Source organism: Echiichthys vipera (genome assembly GCF_963691815.1).
Source record: "Echiichthys vipera genome assembly, chromosome: 10".
Lineage (NCBI taxonomy): Eukaryota > Metazoa > Chordata > Actinopteri > Perciformes > Trachinidae > Echiichthys > Echiichthys vipera.
The window spans coordinates 25,840,107-25,856,096 of NC_139835.1; the positions used below are offsets into that span (position 1 = coordinate 25,840,107).

A 15,990-nucleotide genomic window follows, 5' to 3' on the forward strand; every position below is an offset into this window, starting at 1 on the left:
ATGGACACACCCACATCCTCTCCTTTGTGTCTCATTTTCTTTTTCTCTCTCTCTCTCTCTCTCTCTCTCAAACATACACACACATACACTTGTCAACCACCAGCTCTCCTGCTCCTAACTCCTCCTGTCAGACACCACACTCCGACAGGCTGAATCAGTGCAGCATGAGGTCACTAACCTACACCTTCATCTACACCCAGCTGCAGACATGGGAGGTAAGTGGTCTGAGTGTTCAGAGTGTGTGCGTGCGTCTGCAGTCGGACAATTTCAAAAGTCCCAACGTAACGTCCACATTGTTGAGAGATACAGTTAGGGCAGAGACCAACAGCAGAGGGAGAGATGAACAGACAACAGCAGATAGTCATTCAAGCATGAACACAATGCTTTAAACGTTCCTGTCAACTTCTGCTATTTCAGCCTGCACAAGTGTGAAAAGCCGCATTTAGACAAATATTTCACTACGTATCCAGTGTAGGGTCCAATTCACAAATATGCCTGACTGCCTGAAAATGATTCAATTTCACACTAATGATGGGTATTGTAAGAGCATTCTGCAATATATAACGCAACATTCATTGATTCTGACAGTGTTGGAGATTGAACATCATTGTACTTTGTGGTCCAAAATGTGACCATAGCACCAGCTATTGAAATCACTACTACAAGTGGACGCTATCTAATTGGCACCAATATCCAAGATTTTCTGACAAAGTCCATCAGTGACCGCTCAGGCATGTGCAACAGAGGAGAGGATCCCTATGGAGACAGGTAATGAACAGGCTTACAGACAGGCTGTGGGTCTAAATATATATATTACCTACTGGCACAAACAATTAAGGATACATACATGCAGGAATGGTTGGGACATCAACGGATAATGGGGCTAATGGGTTTGAGAAAGTGGGCAGTAAATAGACACTTAATGAAAGAACATGCACAGGCGTGAAGAGAGGAGCAGGATCTGGAAAGAGGGTGGGAGACTCTGAGGGTCTCTGGTGGACAGGTGGGGAATGACAGGTTCTGGAGACGGGGCAGCTGACCGTGGGTATGTCAATATGTTTTGATACCTTACAATACAAAAAAAATTATATATATTCAATATAATCAGCCACATTTCACAGATAATTTCCTGTCAGGCATACAAGACTTTTGACATAACATATAAATACATACATACCATATAAGTTACCACCTTTATGAATTAAATATTGGAAATATCGTATTAGACATGACAGACAAGCTCGCCAAGCATTCAGTGCTATAATATATACAGTATACTCGGTGCTATAAATAGTTGTTCTTTATTGATAATGTTGGAATAGACAGCCTTACTTTAAATAAATAATAAAAATAAAGAAACGTTGTTCAAAAGCTTTAACATGCACTATACTGTATGGTCCATGTTCTGTGTGCCTTATAGAAGATGTGGAGCTTTTCAGAACTGCTTTGCTGCTACAAGACCTAAGACAGTGGAAAAATAGAAGAAATATACTTCTACGAGTGATGATTTTTATTAAAATCAATATGTAAAACATCCATTCTATAGTCACAGTGGTGGGTATTTTACAACAAAACAGACTCAGCAGGAAACAAACAACACATTGTTTGGTTCAGTGTGTGCCAACAGCATATACTGTACTGTATGTGGTTGCCCACTCACCCTGCTGCTGCCTCCCACTCACTGTAATTCTACATTAGGGAGGCTGACAGGTGAGAGCAGATAGTCTCCTCATGACCAACCAACCAGCACAGTGGGTTATTCCTTCTCTTCCCCAAACACTTACTGTACTGTATTCACCCACATACGCGTACAAAGAAAGATACAAAGACATGTGCACCTAGTGTGTGTGTGTGTGTGTGTGTGTGTGTGTGTGTGTGTGTGTGTGTGTGTGTGTGTGTGTTGTGTGTGTGTGTGTGTGTGTGTGTGTGTGTGTGTGTGTGTGTGTGTAGGGTATATAGAATTATCGGTTCTCACTAAAAGACATTTGTTTCTGATTATTTTGAATATAAAAATTCGGGTGAAAAACAAAATGGCCCAAAAAAATTCTAATTACTATATAAAATATCAGCACAATGGTTTAGCTCAACCCTTAGAAATATATTATTACACTGAATCTATTTGAAATAACCACATGTTAAAGCCTGCTTTTCTATACTCCTGTGCGAATCTATAACAAAAATTGTTGTATATTTTCTAATTTTATTAAGAACTTTGGTGCAAAATAAACATAACGTGCAAGAATCAGAATGTAAAGCGTCGTCCAAATGCCACTGGTTTTTCAACATTGCAAAATGAACCATATACAAAATATATACAACAGACATTTTTATATTATTTTGATTGTATTTATCTGGGTGCTATAGTAGATGATGTGATTATTTTGATAAACCCAAACAGCAACTTTCAAATGATCTTCCCTGCAGGTACTTCAGATCCAATTTGACATAGCATCTGAGACGTTTGAGTTAGTATGTGCTTGTTACAGTCAACGTAGACAACACAATTGTGTTTCACGATATCCTGATATATGATTACATCAGGACAGGATTCCAATGAAAGATGATCTGTATCATTTTGAACTGTCGCCCGGCCCTTCGATGTGTGGGGAAATGAATCCGTGTGGAAACAGAAAACAATGAGCCGAATGCACAGAAGCAGGTTCCACTGCGCAGACACTCTGTATGCCATTAGAGATGGTTATTCTACCCCAGCTGGCTGGCCAAGCTTCAACACATTACAGGGTGACAAGCAGTCTCTTCTTGCTCTCAGCTCTGTTGCTCACGGATTATCCCTTCATTCTGACAAAGGCTGCATCAATAATTAAATCTCCGGCCAAATTGCGGCACAGAAATTAATGAAGAGTGTGAATGAAATCAGCCGTGAGTCATCAAACTCAGGGCAAAAAGAGAGGAGCTTGATACTGTGGGCAAATCCAGGGTATGAATATCTGGGAGGGTCAGCTAAATGTCCATCCCATGGCCTTTTCATTCATTTAGATCATCTGCTTTCTCCACGAATCCATTCTGCACAAATCCACTCTGCACAAATCCACTCTGCCTTGCAGCACCGGGAGGACTGTAGCTAACTATATATGTGCCATGCATAATGTAGATGAGAAACCATATATATGGAACATACGGCACACTTCAGACTAATGCTACCTGCGTGAGAAAAGGTCAGTGTGTCTTCCGCATAACAAAATGCCAATTCCTCCTGTCCCAAAGGAATTTTACATCCCACAAAACCACCTACGATAACAGATGCATTTATTTGTCTTGTGGTCTTCAGGGACGCTCCCTATAATCTCTGGTGGCGAGGGAGTTTTCACAAGGCATTTCTTGTTTAAAGGAGCAAACAGTGACACTTGACCTCAGCTCTGCTCTTCTAACCTTCATCCACTGCTGGGAAACGATGCAAGCTGGGACCAAACGACAGCAAACAGCTAAACCAGCTGCTCAACCCGGCAGTTATTGTGCTTTTGACGGATCTACTGGTTCTACTTCAGCCAGTGGTACTTTGTTACTGTGAGGTTTCAGTGCAAATTATGACTTCAACTGAGAGACTCAGTTTATTCACTTGATCAAATTCAGTTCATAACTTAGTTAAATTAAGTTTATTAACAGATTATTTGATGCAGATAGCAGGTTAAAGATTCATTTAAATGTTGGAGTAGCTCAGGTACAGTATATATCTGTACGGAGGTAAAGTCTTTGCCGCAGCGGCCCAGGTTTGACTTCAACCCATGGCCCTTTGCATGTCGCCCCCTCTCTCTCACCCCCATTTCCTGTCAATCTTCAAATAAAGGCTTGAAACAAAAAACAAAATCTTTAAAAATATATTTTTAAAATGCATTTGAATTTTGTTTAGTGAGTGAATTTTATCATTATGAATTATTCAGATTATACAATTTTTTTTATTAATAAATCATTTATAAGACATCCAAAAATAATGACAAATGCCAAACACTGTTTCCTAGGGCTTAAGGTAACAAAAGCCCCAAAACCTGATTGTATTCCGTTAATGATAATGTAAGACAAAGAAAAGCAGAGTCGGTTCATGAAGCAGAATAATAAAATAGATACAAAGCCAAAAATAAGTCAGAATTACTGACCATGTTATAGTTTAAAAGGGTAAAACTGCACAGAGAAGGCTCAGATACAGCAACAAAAAGAAAATGTATCTTATTACTTTCACTCTCTGCTTTTCTGAACGGTCAAAAGACTGTGAAACACCATAGTGCAGTTTAGCTTGAGTACCAGTGCCAGCCTCTATCCCAGCCTTGCATCTGGTAAAGAGGTCTTTAGCTCTGAAGAGACAGACCATCATGTCGCACAGCATGAAAGCCACCTGGGGGCTGCTCGTCATCAGCTGGCTGTGGGAGCCAGAGGCCACAACTCAACTCGAACAACCTCGGAACACAAACACCACGTCAAGGACAAATCCCAGGCCCCGAACACACAGGGGACCACTCCTGTCTCAGAACTTCTGATGTGTTCTTAGCGAGAAAAGTACAAACAACAAGAAAAGTCTCTCACTTGGAAAATAAGTGGAAAGAAACACACAAGATCCCACTTTGGGTCCGCTCATATTTGCGATAATGTCTGTTAAAATGGTCAGCTCTGGAAGGGAATAATCAAGAGCTGTGTTTTTGGAAAGAGTGAGTGAAATAACAAAAAAGCACAGTCATCCCTTTTCCACAAGCCCATTATCGCCCCATGCATTTACAGAAAGAACAAACCAATCAGAGGGGAACGTTTGACTGTGCTCTGCCACATGGAACACTGCAATTCAACAGCGGCACACCTGCAGGATCACCGTGACGCTGTGTGTGTGTTTTGGACCTTTAAGAGACAAAAATCAGAAGTCAAGCAGAACTTTTAACACTGGTCCGCACTCCTGAAAAATGTAGTCCTCTCCCACCACGTCTTGGTTTTACAGTAACATCAGACGGCGGTTTGGATGAATGAGCAGATTTGCCGCTGCATGTACGTCCATTATCGTCCGTAGCACTGGAGAGAGTGCACACAATACTGTTTGGAGTAAAGGTCTGCATATTGATGCGCATCCTGATTGTTCCATACAATGGGAAAACTAGCGGAGCGACATAATGGACACAGAGAAAGCGATTCAATGGAGGAAAGAACCTGATAGAAATGCAACAGCAGTTCCACATCAGGAGCAAATATAATGTTCTCTTGAGGACAAATGTCACAGAGAGGCCTCGTGATATTTTCAGTAGATGGGATTTAGAGAATGAGGCGTGCACAGTGGTAGAGTTAGTGATCAGAAAAATAAGGTTACGGCAGGTGGATTGACGGAGACAGATATGTGAAGATCCAGACAGTAATATAGTGTTTACATTCCACGGGCATGTTGCTGGCATCTTATCTATGCAAAGTTTATCTGATGGACTGAAAAAGCCCCGTCTCCTCCCTTCACTTGCACGCATTGCCAAGGGGGGAAACAAACAACTTGTATTTACCCCTGTCTCTTTCATTAAAGAAGATTTTGGTGTGTGTGTACTTTTAAACATCCACTTGATTCTGTGAACATCATAAAAAAAGCCATCACACACCTTTGACACCGTCTGTTTAAAATTCTCCCATCAGGTGAGTGCTTCAGATCAATCCACACGCCGGCAAATATATTGAAAAACAGCTTCTTTCTACTGAACTTGGACATCCCCTTAGTCTGAAACAAGACACATGTGTGGCCATCACTGGAGAACGTGGAATATTTACTTCCAGGTTATTCCACGCCACTAACTATATGCACTCCTTCACCAACCAACCCCAAAACACATCACTCCAGGGCTGTAGTCAAGACCAACTTAATGGAGTCCAAGTAAAGTCCAAGACCAGGTCCAGTTGAGTCCAAGTCAAGACTGAGTCCAGAGCAAATGGAGTCCTGTTCAAGACCATTATATGTAATAATAATGTCTACAAAATTGTGGGTGTTTGGAACACACTGATCACAACAATAAACAGCTGAGAAATGGTTATGCTGCAGAAGTGGTTTGAGAAGTTTTTATGGGGGGTGGGGGGTCACTGTTGGAGTCCATCCAGCCGACTGCTGTGAATCCCCGCGGAGTACAGCTGCTGTCCTCCCTGAGGACGTTGAAAACTTTTCAGAGCCATTTTTCCAGCCTGCAGGGGGTGATTGTTTGATACTAGAAACATAAGTAATTGGCAACATTTTCAGTATTCATTTTAACCTATGATACAATCATCTTTGCACTTCCTGTTCGGCTTTTCAATTTACAAGATACGAAGTCACTGCGACTGTACTAATACAATGAAATGTCATTTGGAGCAATGCTATATATACCTCATTAATTACTGAACTGATTAATCCACAGTGATTGAGAATAATTGCATCATGGCACATGAAAAGAAGGAGGAGGAGGAGGAGTTAGGAAACTAATAAACTAAGAAGACGCTGTTCTTTCAGTTACCTGAGCAGCGTACAAAATGCATGAATTCTATTTCTACAAAATGTCAGTAAAGATCAGGATATTTTAATATGCTCTTCACTCTTGCGTATCTCTACCTTCAGTACTCTCCTCTGCTTATGTCCATCCCCTACATTCTTCATCTCCGTCAGTGCTGGCACTTAAGCTCAGTGAAAGGTCAGGTCAGTACATCCGTGACCCCGTACCAGCTGAGTGGCTGATACCAGGAGTTACATTCTTCACCACATTCTCACATAAGGCTAACGCTGGAGCCTTTGATACCTCGACCTCATCAGATAACTGCACATCTGCGAGTGCAGGCGGGAAAAAAGGGAAATAAAAAAAAAATACACATTTGTAATAATTGTGGGAAAGCGTGTGTATATATGACAGTCTTTTTACAGCAGTGTGTGAAGACATATTGGCATACCTGAAAGAAAAATCTGACAACCGACAAGGCCAACAATGACTACCGTGACTCACAAAAACAGAGAATTAAAGCAATCCACCCAAAGACGTTACGTACAATTCTGTGGCTCCCTGGTCTTACAAATACGTTAGCGAGAAACAAATCAATATTCCATCTTCTGTTAGTACCTTGCAACATGTGGAATAGAGAAAAAGCCATCTCAACAGGGCTCTGCCTGTGTGTGTGCTTTTGTATTTCTTTGAAAACTACAAAGGAAAGTGAGAGAAAAGAAAGAAGGCAAAAGAAAGAAGGAGATGGGCCGTGCATTCATTCCCATCTCAGGCACGAAAAGTTTGCCCATCAAAAAGTTGCTGTTATTTTCTTTATTATTATTTTTTTTTTCCTGGCAGTAGCGGAATAGCTCATAGCACATCTGGCAGATATGCATCTCAGTACAAAAGAAAAATAAACAATCAGAGAAACAGATGACAGAAACAGAGCTCTCCTTTTTGCTCTCCCACCCACCAAACACAGCATTTCGATACCGCTGCTGCTTTAACTACTCTCCCACTGATCTCTTTTATCAGCCACCACACACACACACACACATGCACACACGCACATGCACACCTCCCACCACCTTCCTCCTGCTGTTCCGTTTGCGGCGGGGATCAGGCCGAACAGCACAAGAGAAAGAGAGAGCTCTGTCAGTCGGTGCTGCAAGGAAGGAGCTTGTGGGTGGATTTCAGTCAGTCCCACCATCAGCACTAATACCAGCACTACGTCTCACAAAAAAGACGGAGAGAGAGAGAGAGAGAGAGTTTAAAATGAAAAGAGAGGGAGGGTGAATGATAGACACCCAACTCTTAGAATATACAGAAGCATTTCAGTCTCAGCTCTGCCCAATTGTGAGATAGCTGGGTGGGTGATTGTGTGTGTGTGTGTGTGTGTGTGTGTGTGTGTGTGTGTGTGTGTGTGTGTGTGTGTGTGTGTGTGTGTGTGTGTGTGTGTGTGTGTGTGTGTGTGTGTGTGTGTGTGTGTGTGTGTGTGTGTTTTGCATGCATATTATAATCTTGAGGTGACTAAAGTTGTAATTCATTTACATCTCTACTAAAATGTTCACGGCATGTGTTCATGTCTTGTTTGTGTAAAGCTGAATTTATTTACTTCAATATTCCAGTATAGTTTTGACGATCATTAACTATCTTTTTGATCTTTTTTCTTGTATTTTATTTATTTTGAACAAGTAACAAACTCTCAAAATAGAAGTTTCCATATACAACATAAATAAACAAATATATAAAATCATTTGAAACAATTACCTTAATCCTAACGACACTGATATGATGGGGCAAAAGACCCAAGTGGTCAGACTACAGTTGATCCGGATCAGCTAAAGAACTTCATTGGAAGCTGAACCCAAAAGTGAGCATCTGAAATATCTGTAAGAATCCTTGCACACACAAGTACTGTAGGCGATGGATGTCTGTAAACTGCGGTGGATGTTTAGAACAGGCAGACAGTAAAGATGGTTAATCACTCCAATGCTGACTGCTCATGTTTGCCGCCCTGTCAGACTGATGTCACCCTTTAGGTGCTGTTGTATCATAACCTATAGTTGAGTCAAATCAAGTATCATACGTGAACGTTAGATCTTACTCAAGTCAACAATACAAAAAACATCTGGTCAAACTTTACACATATTGAAAAAGCATCTTTGGTTGTTTCTCAGAGGCTTTTGAAAGCGTTGGGAACCTGATCCGCTCCTTATCTTTTGCCGATAAAGTCTGAAAAAATGGCTGTTTGTTTGAAATGTCGATTGCAAACAGGGTTATTCTTGCGAGAGTGGACTCTGAGTCTGTACACACGTATGATTTGTGCTTGAGAGAAATGACATCTGAAGAGACTGAGCTTTTATAATGGAGACAAAGGAGTGTGTTTGATAAGATCTGGGAGCTTGTACTGAATTCTTTTTAAGGGGAAGGATTAATGTGTTGAGGTAAATCACCTTGCTGTGTAAAGTCCTTTTTTTTTACAACGTATAAAACTATAGTTAATAATTAATGCATGGCTGCATTTGTGTTTTTTATGGTTTGTTCTTATTCCAGTTCTGCTCCCTAAAAAATAACACATATTGCTAAAAACTAGAGGCCACAGTGTATACTTGTATGAATATGACTGGATTAGATAGTTAGCTGGCAGTCAAGCAGGTGATGAATGAGCTACTGATGGTGAAATAGCTGATGCCAATCAACTAACCCAAGTACAACTTTGGTTCTCTGCCTGAGGTAATATTACAATAATTCCCTGCCAAAATTACCAAATTAACGTGGAAATAACTTTATCATGTTCTAACATTTTGCAGGCAGCTATGCAAAAAAAACAAGACCTGTTTGTTCCCTCAGATAATGAACTAGGATAATTTGCTTCATTAATTGAACAGTTAATTAATTAGTTGACACTATCTACTTGCTACCTGCCTTTGTTCACAGCCTTTTTATTATCCCTTCTTTGTCAAATGATGATTATACAAATATGTTTTTATCAGGCTGCAGGGAAATTTCCCTATTACTTATTCATTGACAACAACCCCATTTGCCAAAGTCTGCTTTTCCTTTGCACAAGCACAACAACAGGGAGGTAGTGTGTGTATAAAAACGTTGTGTGTAAAGGCTTTGAAAGTCCTCCACGGACACGTCTTGTTCAGGTAATGCACACCAGGGAAATGATTTTCTATGACTCCTCAGAGACACAGAGGCTCACCAGAGAGGAAACAGTGAGCTGGAGCAGACTGAATGCTTGTCACCTCCCTGACACTCTCTCTCATATTCACTCCTCTCTCTCATTTGTCTTCATCTCAGCTTTGTATGTGTGGTTTTCAGTGTTGTTCTCTTGGTCTCTGCTTCTGTTTCTCGTTCATTTTCTTCCTGTTATCTTCTGTCTTTCATTCTCCGGCTCCTGCCTACCTCTTTATCCCCAGCTCTCCTTGTCTGTCCCCTCTCCTTTCCTCCCTCTTACTCTCTTTCTCCACTGATTGTCGACGCAGTCATTCCTCTACGCTTGCATGCTCACTAATGGCCGTGGCAGGTGTTCTTCCACTCGCCTGAACAGAATGGCCTGGGCCGAGCCTTTTAAAAGCCCAGGAATCAGCACCTTGGTGCCCCCCCCCCCCCTCTGGTATGGTCCGCCTTCAAAAACCTCTGCCACTGAAAGACTGCAAAGCTGGCATGTACACACTTGTCTGCCTCCACACACACACACACACACACACACACACACACACACACACACACACACAAAAAAAACACACACACACACACACACACACACACACACACACACACACACACACACACACACACACACACACACACACACACACACACACACACATACATCCAGCCCTTCATCTCTCCTGCTGGCACCCAGACAGTGTTTGTTTTGGCTTCAGGTGTGAGACGGATTGGTCTGGGCTGGCTCTCTAATTTAGTGCTGTCATGGATAGCCCATTGGATGACACACAAACAAACCACACACACCAAAAAGTACAATCTCTAATAGCTTCACACTGAAGTGGAAAGCAGACACTTAAAGGGGGAGGGATGGTGATGGTGATGGTGACAGTGGTGTGTGGTTACAGGCCATGATAATGGCCATCTTGGAAAGGCCAGGCCAACCAGTCCGACAGATGAATGGGAGAGCAGAGAATGCAGCATTGTGACTAGACCATGAAAGGGCCACCCTCCTTGGTTTGCTTTTCAATCAATCAGCAAGTCGTTTCTAAACAGCGTCAGTATGACTTTCACCCGTTCTCAATGGACGACCTTTACTTTAAGGTAATGCCAGTAATACTTTGCGTCACAAAAGGCCGGGTCCATTTCTACAGGTTGTGAGGAAAACCTTCTTTTTAGCAGGCAGGAATGTCAGACAGACCCTAGAGATCCAGAGATGCCCAACAGCCACAATAATAACATTAACAACTGTGATAATAATAGAAATACACAACACAACAACATTATGGTGGGATCACACACATGCTGGAATGTGGAATCGGGCCAGGGGAGCAACGTTGGCACAAAGTACCTCCTGCACCATTGCTTGCACCATCTTTGAACTTAGCTTTCATTTTAACCTCCACTACACAAGTAATGGTTCATGATTTCGACTGCTACTTTTCAATGATGTACTAGGCAGAAGAAAGGGGCAGAAAACACAAGTAAAAAGAAGGCAAAAGCAGCAGAACTTCGCTGTGAGGTCACAACTCTGAGCTTTTAAAAAATGTCCACATGCAAAGTCTTAAATATCATGCATCAGCGGGTTCAAATAGCCTGCATTACAAAGCACCATTAATTTGAATACACGAGTGTTTTGGCTGCAAATTTGTCATACGAATGCCTTTTCTGAAACACGAGAGCGGACAATCAGCACTCCCATAAAGTGAATTTATACCTCACAGCAGCTTAGTTAATGAACAGCATCTTGGCTCTGACCTCATCACTCTCTGCAGCACGCACTGAAACCTGCACAGAGAGAAAGTTTGGAGAGCAATGATAGCAGATATCTGCTTCCCCAGAATCCCATCTGGTGGATGCTTTGAATGGTTATTATGTTGATGAAAGCTCAGCAGCAGCGACAGTGACTGTTGTGTGGATTTGTAGAGGACTGAAACAGCTGGGCATTCAAAATCGACCACCAAATTGTAAAGGTGCATTAGATAGAGAGATGTTGTCAGGGAGTGGGGCATGTCACAATGCAGCAGAGCAACTCTAGTTGACTACCTTTTTGAGAAAACAGATAACATGCCTCACTGACATAGTGTATGAGGTGCTCAGTGTGGCCCCGTATAGTTTCTCTCCTAGGAGAGTTGTGGAGTCCAGGTGTTCAGTGCATGAACAAACAAATAATCCTAACTGAGGGAATCATTTGAAGCGCCCCCTCACTGATGACTTAAGTTTCCGATATTCAACTAACTGTCGGCTCAGTTGTGACATACCGTATGTTTCCTGGTTAAAACCTTAAAAACTGTAAAATCGACATCCAAATCATGATGCCATAACTCTGTGGCTCTGAGGTGGTTGCTGAGCTACAGTATGAACCTTATAGATAATACTTGTATCAAGCTTGTTTCGCACTGGACAAAAAAAATTGAACCAGACTGAATGCACAAAGAATCCAAGGATAAACAACAATGTGGCCAGTACAGGTGATCACTCCTTCACTCTACCATTATTATTGATTATTAAAGGGGGGATATTACATTTTCATTTTCATACTTGCATTTTGGGTTTCTACTAGAACATGTTCACATGCCTCAATGTAATGCCTGTTTCTTTAAGCCCCCCTCCCGAAAAAAAAGTCCAGTCTGCTCTAATTGGTCAGCATTTAAGGGTCTTCCACATCTTCGTTCTCAGCGTCTCTGTACTGTCACTGCTGCCAGAGAATGATTGTAACTGCACTGTAGCAGCACTTTATACCTATATATGGTATACTTTATACCTCTATATATTGTATACTGGTATACCTATGACATCACTACCATACAGAAGTCCTGACAGCTCGTTTAAAAGGCACTGTTTGTCCATACGGCCTGTGGGCATTTCTCTGTGATTGAGCGTTTTGATACAGTGACAGTATTTACACACCACAGCAACCTGTTTATAATAAAAAAAGACAGCAATCTCTTTTTGTACGATATACGGGACCTTTAAATTGGGTGCTGACATTATTTCCTGGTGATGTCAGTGAAGAGCAACATTTTAATGAGGTAAACCAAGGGACACGAGGGAACTCGAGTTTGAACTCAAACAAACAAACCGAGTGTGAAAAAAGCCTTAACCTCTGTCAGGTGGTTTGGATATTCAAGCAATATATCACTTGTTCAGGCATCTAAACCTAAGGCCTTAGAGAAATGAGCCTTTGATGTCGAAGCAGAGGCTCGGACTGGCAAGTGGGAGATTTGGGTTTGTTTTCCATTCGGTTATACAACAAAAGAAAGGGAGTATTTTAAGATGCCGCCCTCCTCCGTCTCTTTGGACAGCTTTCGTTTTCTGGCAAATGAGCGTGAGGGTACAGACCCTCCTCTCTGCTTCACTGGGCAGTTTGTATAATGTTCTCATTGATTTCAGCCTTGGCATCTCGGATGACACCTCCGCACTGGCCAGAAAAAGGAACTACCTCATTTATCCCTATAGCTCACAATAAGCTGAGGATGTGTGTGTGTGTGTGTGTGTGTGTGTGTGTGTGTGTGTGTGTGTGTGTGTGTGTGTGTGTGTATGTGTGTGTGTGTGTAGGCGTGCATTTATGAGGGAGAAAGACACATTTGAAGACTCTAGGTAACATGTTTAAATGCATGCGTGTGGGACTGTGTGCCACTGTAAATGTATGTGTATGCCTCCCACGTGTCATAAGGATGTTGAGATGGCAGATGCCTTCTTCAGGACAAAGAGAACAGCATCACAGAGCTGCAGAGAACAACACTCCAAAGGGTGAAAACAACTAAAAACCCACATAAGTCAACTTCTCTCCTCCAGAACTAGACAACTAGGACAAGCAGACAAAGGGCGCATTGATATCGGCAGTGACACACGGGTGGCAGCTGTACACATGTCATTCAGTTGCGGTTGCTGTGAAAGGGGACTTTGTCAGACAAAGTCGAGTCTGGTGATGTGCTCTCATCCTGTGTGGAAATGCAGTGTAAAATAATGCAGGTCTTTGTCCTTGAAATAATAATAATGTAACTGATGCTGCAAATGTCATACTTAACCTACTTTTCTTGCCTAAATTAAGAAAGAAAAATGGGCAAATGTTACATAAGCCTGTGAACAAATGAGCAATAATGGTGGCTTAATCAGGACAGAACAAGTAGTTAGATTTTTTTTTCTATTAAACAAAGCTGAAAATGCAGTGAGGGAATATTTAAGAACTCTACTGGTGGTTTAATATGCTTCAGTTCTTTTGACTTCAGCTTACCAGAATACTTAGAGACTTTCCTCTCCCATAAAACAAGCCCAGCTTATTACAACACATATTTCCGATATGTGTAAAGAGTGACAGAGTTCACGTAGGGAGGAGCATGGATGGGTCAGACAAACACAAGACTTTGACCCAGGAGACCGCTGTTCATGTCATGTGTGAAAACAAAAGTATTTTAACTTGATTAGTAGGCAAGTTACACTGTGTTACCTTTTTTATACAGTCTACTGTTACAGTTACTTCCTTTAACCCTTCCTTTAACTGCGTTTAGGCGGTAGGACATCTTCCGCCACCAACAGAGGCCGTAATTTAGAGAAATCTCACAGTTCTTGAAAGCACCACATAACGTTTTCAGAATCCTACATCTTTACCTTTATTATATATCACAGTAAACATTTAGTCTGTTTTATTTACATTAGATATTGTCACGTGATAATGCAGGTACAGGTACACACTTTTTTGTTTTGTGGAAAATACGAAAGTTTTTCAAGTAAAGATCTACCAAACTCTCATTATCCATGGAGTTTTACGTCCACTTTTTACTATAAAACAACGCCGATTGCATGTTTGTCAGCAGCCAATTGTTAAATCTCAAATGTCAGAGCTTTCTTTAATGCAGCACCGAGAAATGTGTTTCAAAAAAAATAACCCACAGAACACACACGGATTAAAACAAGTTTCCTATACTGATGATTTTCATATTGAACCAGCATCAACTGAAACCACGGTATGCATGTAAGGCGAAAAATCAGTCTAATAACACGGGGTATGCTTTGGAAAAACATACGCAGTCACAAAAGTACACAAAGGTTTGTAGTTAGTGGGCTAAAACATGCAAAACCACCGACATGATCCTTTAAACTCCAGCAGCAACAATGGATTTGCCTAGTGACCAAAGATACATCATGTATCACAGAGCTTTTTTATTGAATGAGTTTAAGCTGTGCGCTTTTATGCTTTGAACTCTTGTCCCCTTCACTTACATACTTTACAGAGTTAAAAGAAATGCCATTAACCTTAATAACCTCAATAGAATATGTAATTGAAATTGCCGTGCAGCACTGGGAAACTTTGGCAACTGAAAAGAGGATACCCTACAGTCACTGGAAGCAACCATGCAACGTTCCCCGGGTTATATAAAGACCGCTTTTCTTTACTCAGTGACAGTGATATACTGGTTTAGATTACACAGCCCCATAGAGAGTCAGGGGATTGTCATTTGTGATGCCTGATGCAATCGTACGGCAACCCTGTGCCCCAGAGCTAACACTCCCCGCTATGCCACAGCTGCTTTACGGGACGCCACTCACATCACCAACAGAACACACACATTACGCCAAAAGGCCACACACTAATGTGTTTGTCTACAGTATGTGTATACATTCAATACATCCTACAACTAAATCCTCTGCAACATAAAGGATAATAAAAAAACATTAATTTTGATTTTTACCTTAGCATGCATGCACTCTTTCTCCAGAAGGTAATCTAAACTGGTATCTTAATAATAAACACTATAATTTACTTTACAACAAAAGAGTGGTTTGGCTATATACATCAGGTTTTTGACATCCCTAGTTGTAGTTAACCGCAGTTTGGAATAAAAAGAAAAATAAGTCTGCAGTCAAATGGCTCAGGAAAGAAATCACGTCACCGCCAACAAGGTTCTTTTGACATGGAAGCAATCGTTGCAAAAATGTATTTAAATACAACATGTACATGTATTGCAACAAGGGGTCTTTTAAGGATTCAAAGCACTATTATAAAAGTGTCTTTGAATGGTTATTCTTCTGTGATAAACTGCTACCAAAGCACCCAATCAGATGATGTTGACGCCCACCAGATGTCGTCAGGTTGGGTACAAACTTGAGACACACACAAGCACTGACTCCATTCAGACAAACCTGAGCACCTATCTTAAACATACATATATGCATGCAGACTCTACTGAATTCATAACTACATAAATCAACAAATAATGATCTGGAAATACACCGATTCACCTTTTTGTTTTTTAAAAACAAATGTAGGTCGATAAAATTCTGGTTTCACAGGGGGAAAAAAATGTATGTATTCCCCCAAAAATAATAACAAAAGCACCAGAAAACATTCATCCTCGACAGAGAAAAGGAAGAGAAGCAATACAGTGGCATGCCT

At 41.2% G+C, this 15,990-nt stretch overlaps 1 protein-coding gene across 3 annotated transcripts in view; it reads right to left on the reverse strand.

Moving 5' to 3' along the window:
- Positions 1 to 15,990, reverse strand: part of sema5ba (sema domain, seven thrombospondin repeats (type 1 and type 1-like), transmembrane domain (TM) and short cytoplasmic domain, (semaphorin) 5Ba) — a 133,540-nt gene that overhangs the window by 66,669 nt on the left and 50,881 nt on the right. The gene's annotated exons all lie outside the window — the stretch shown is intronic.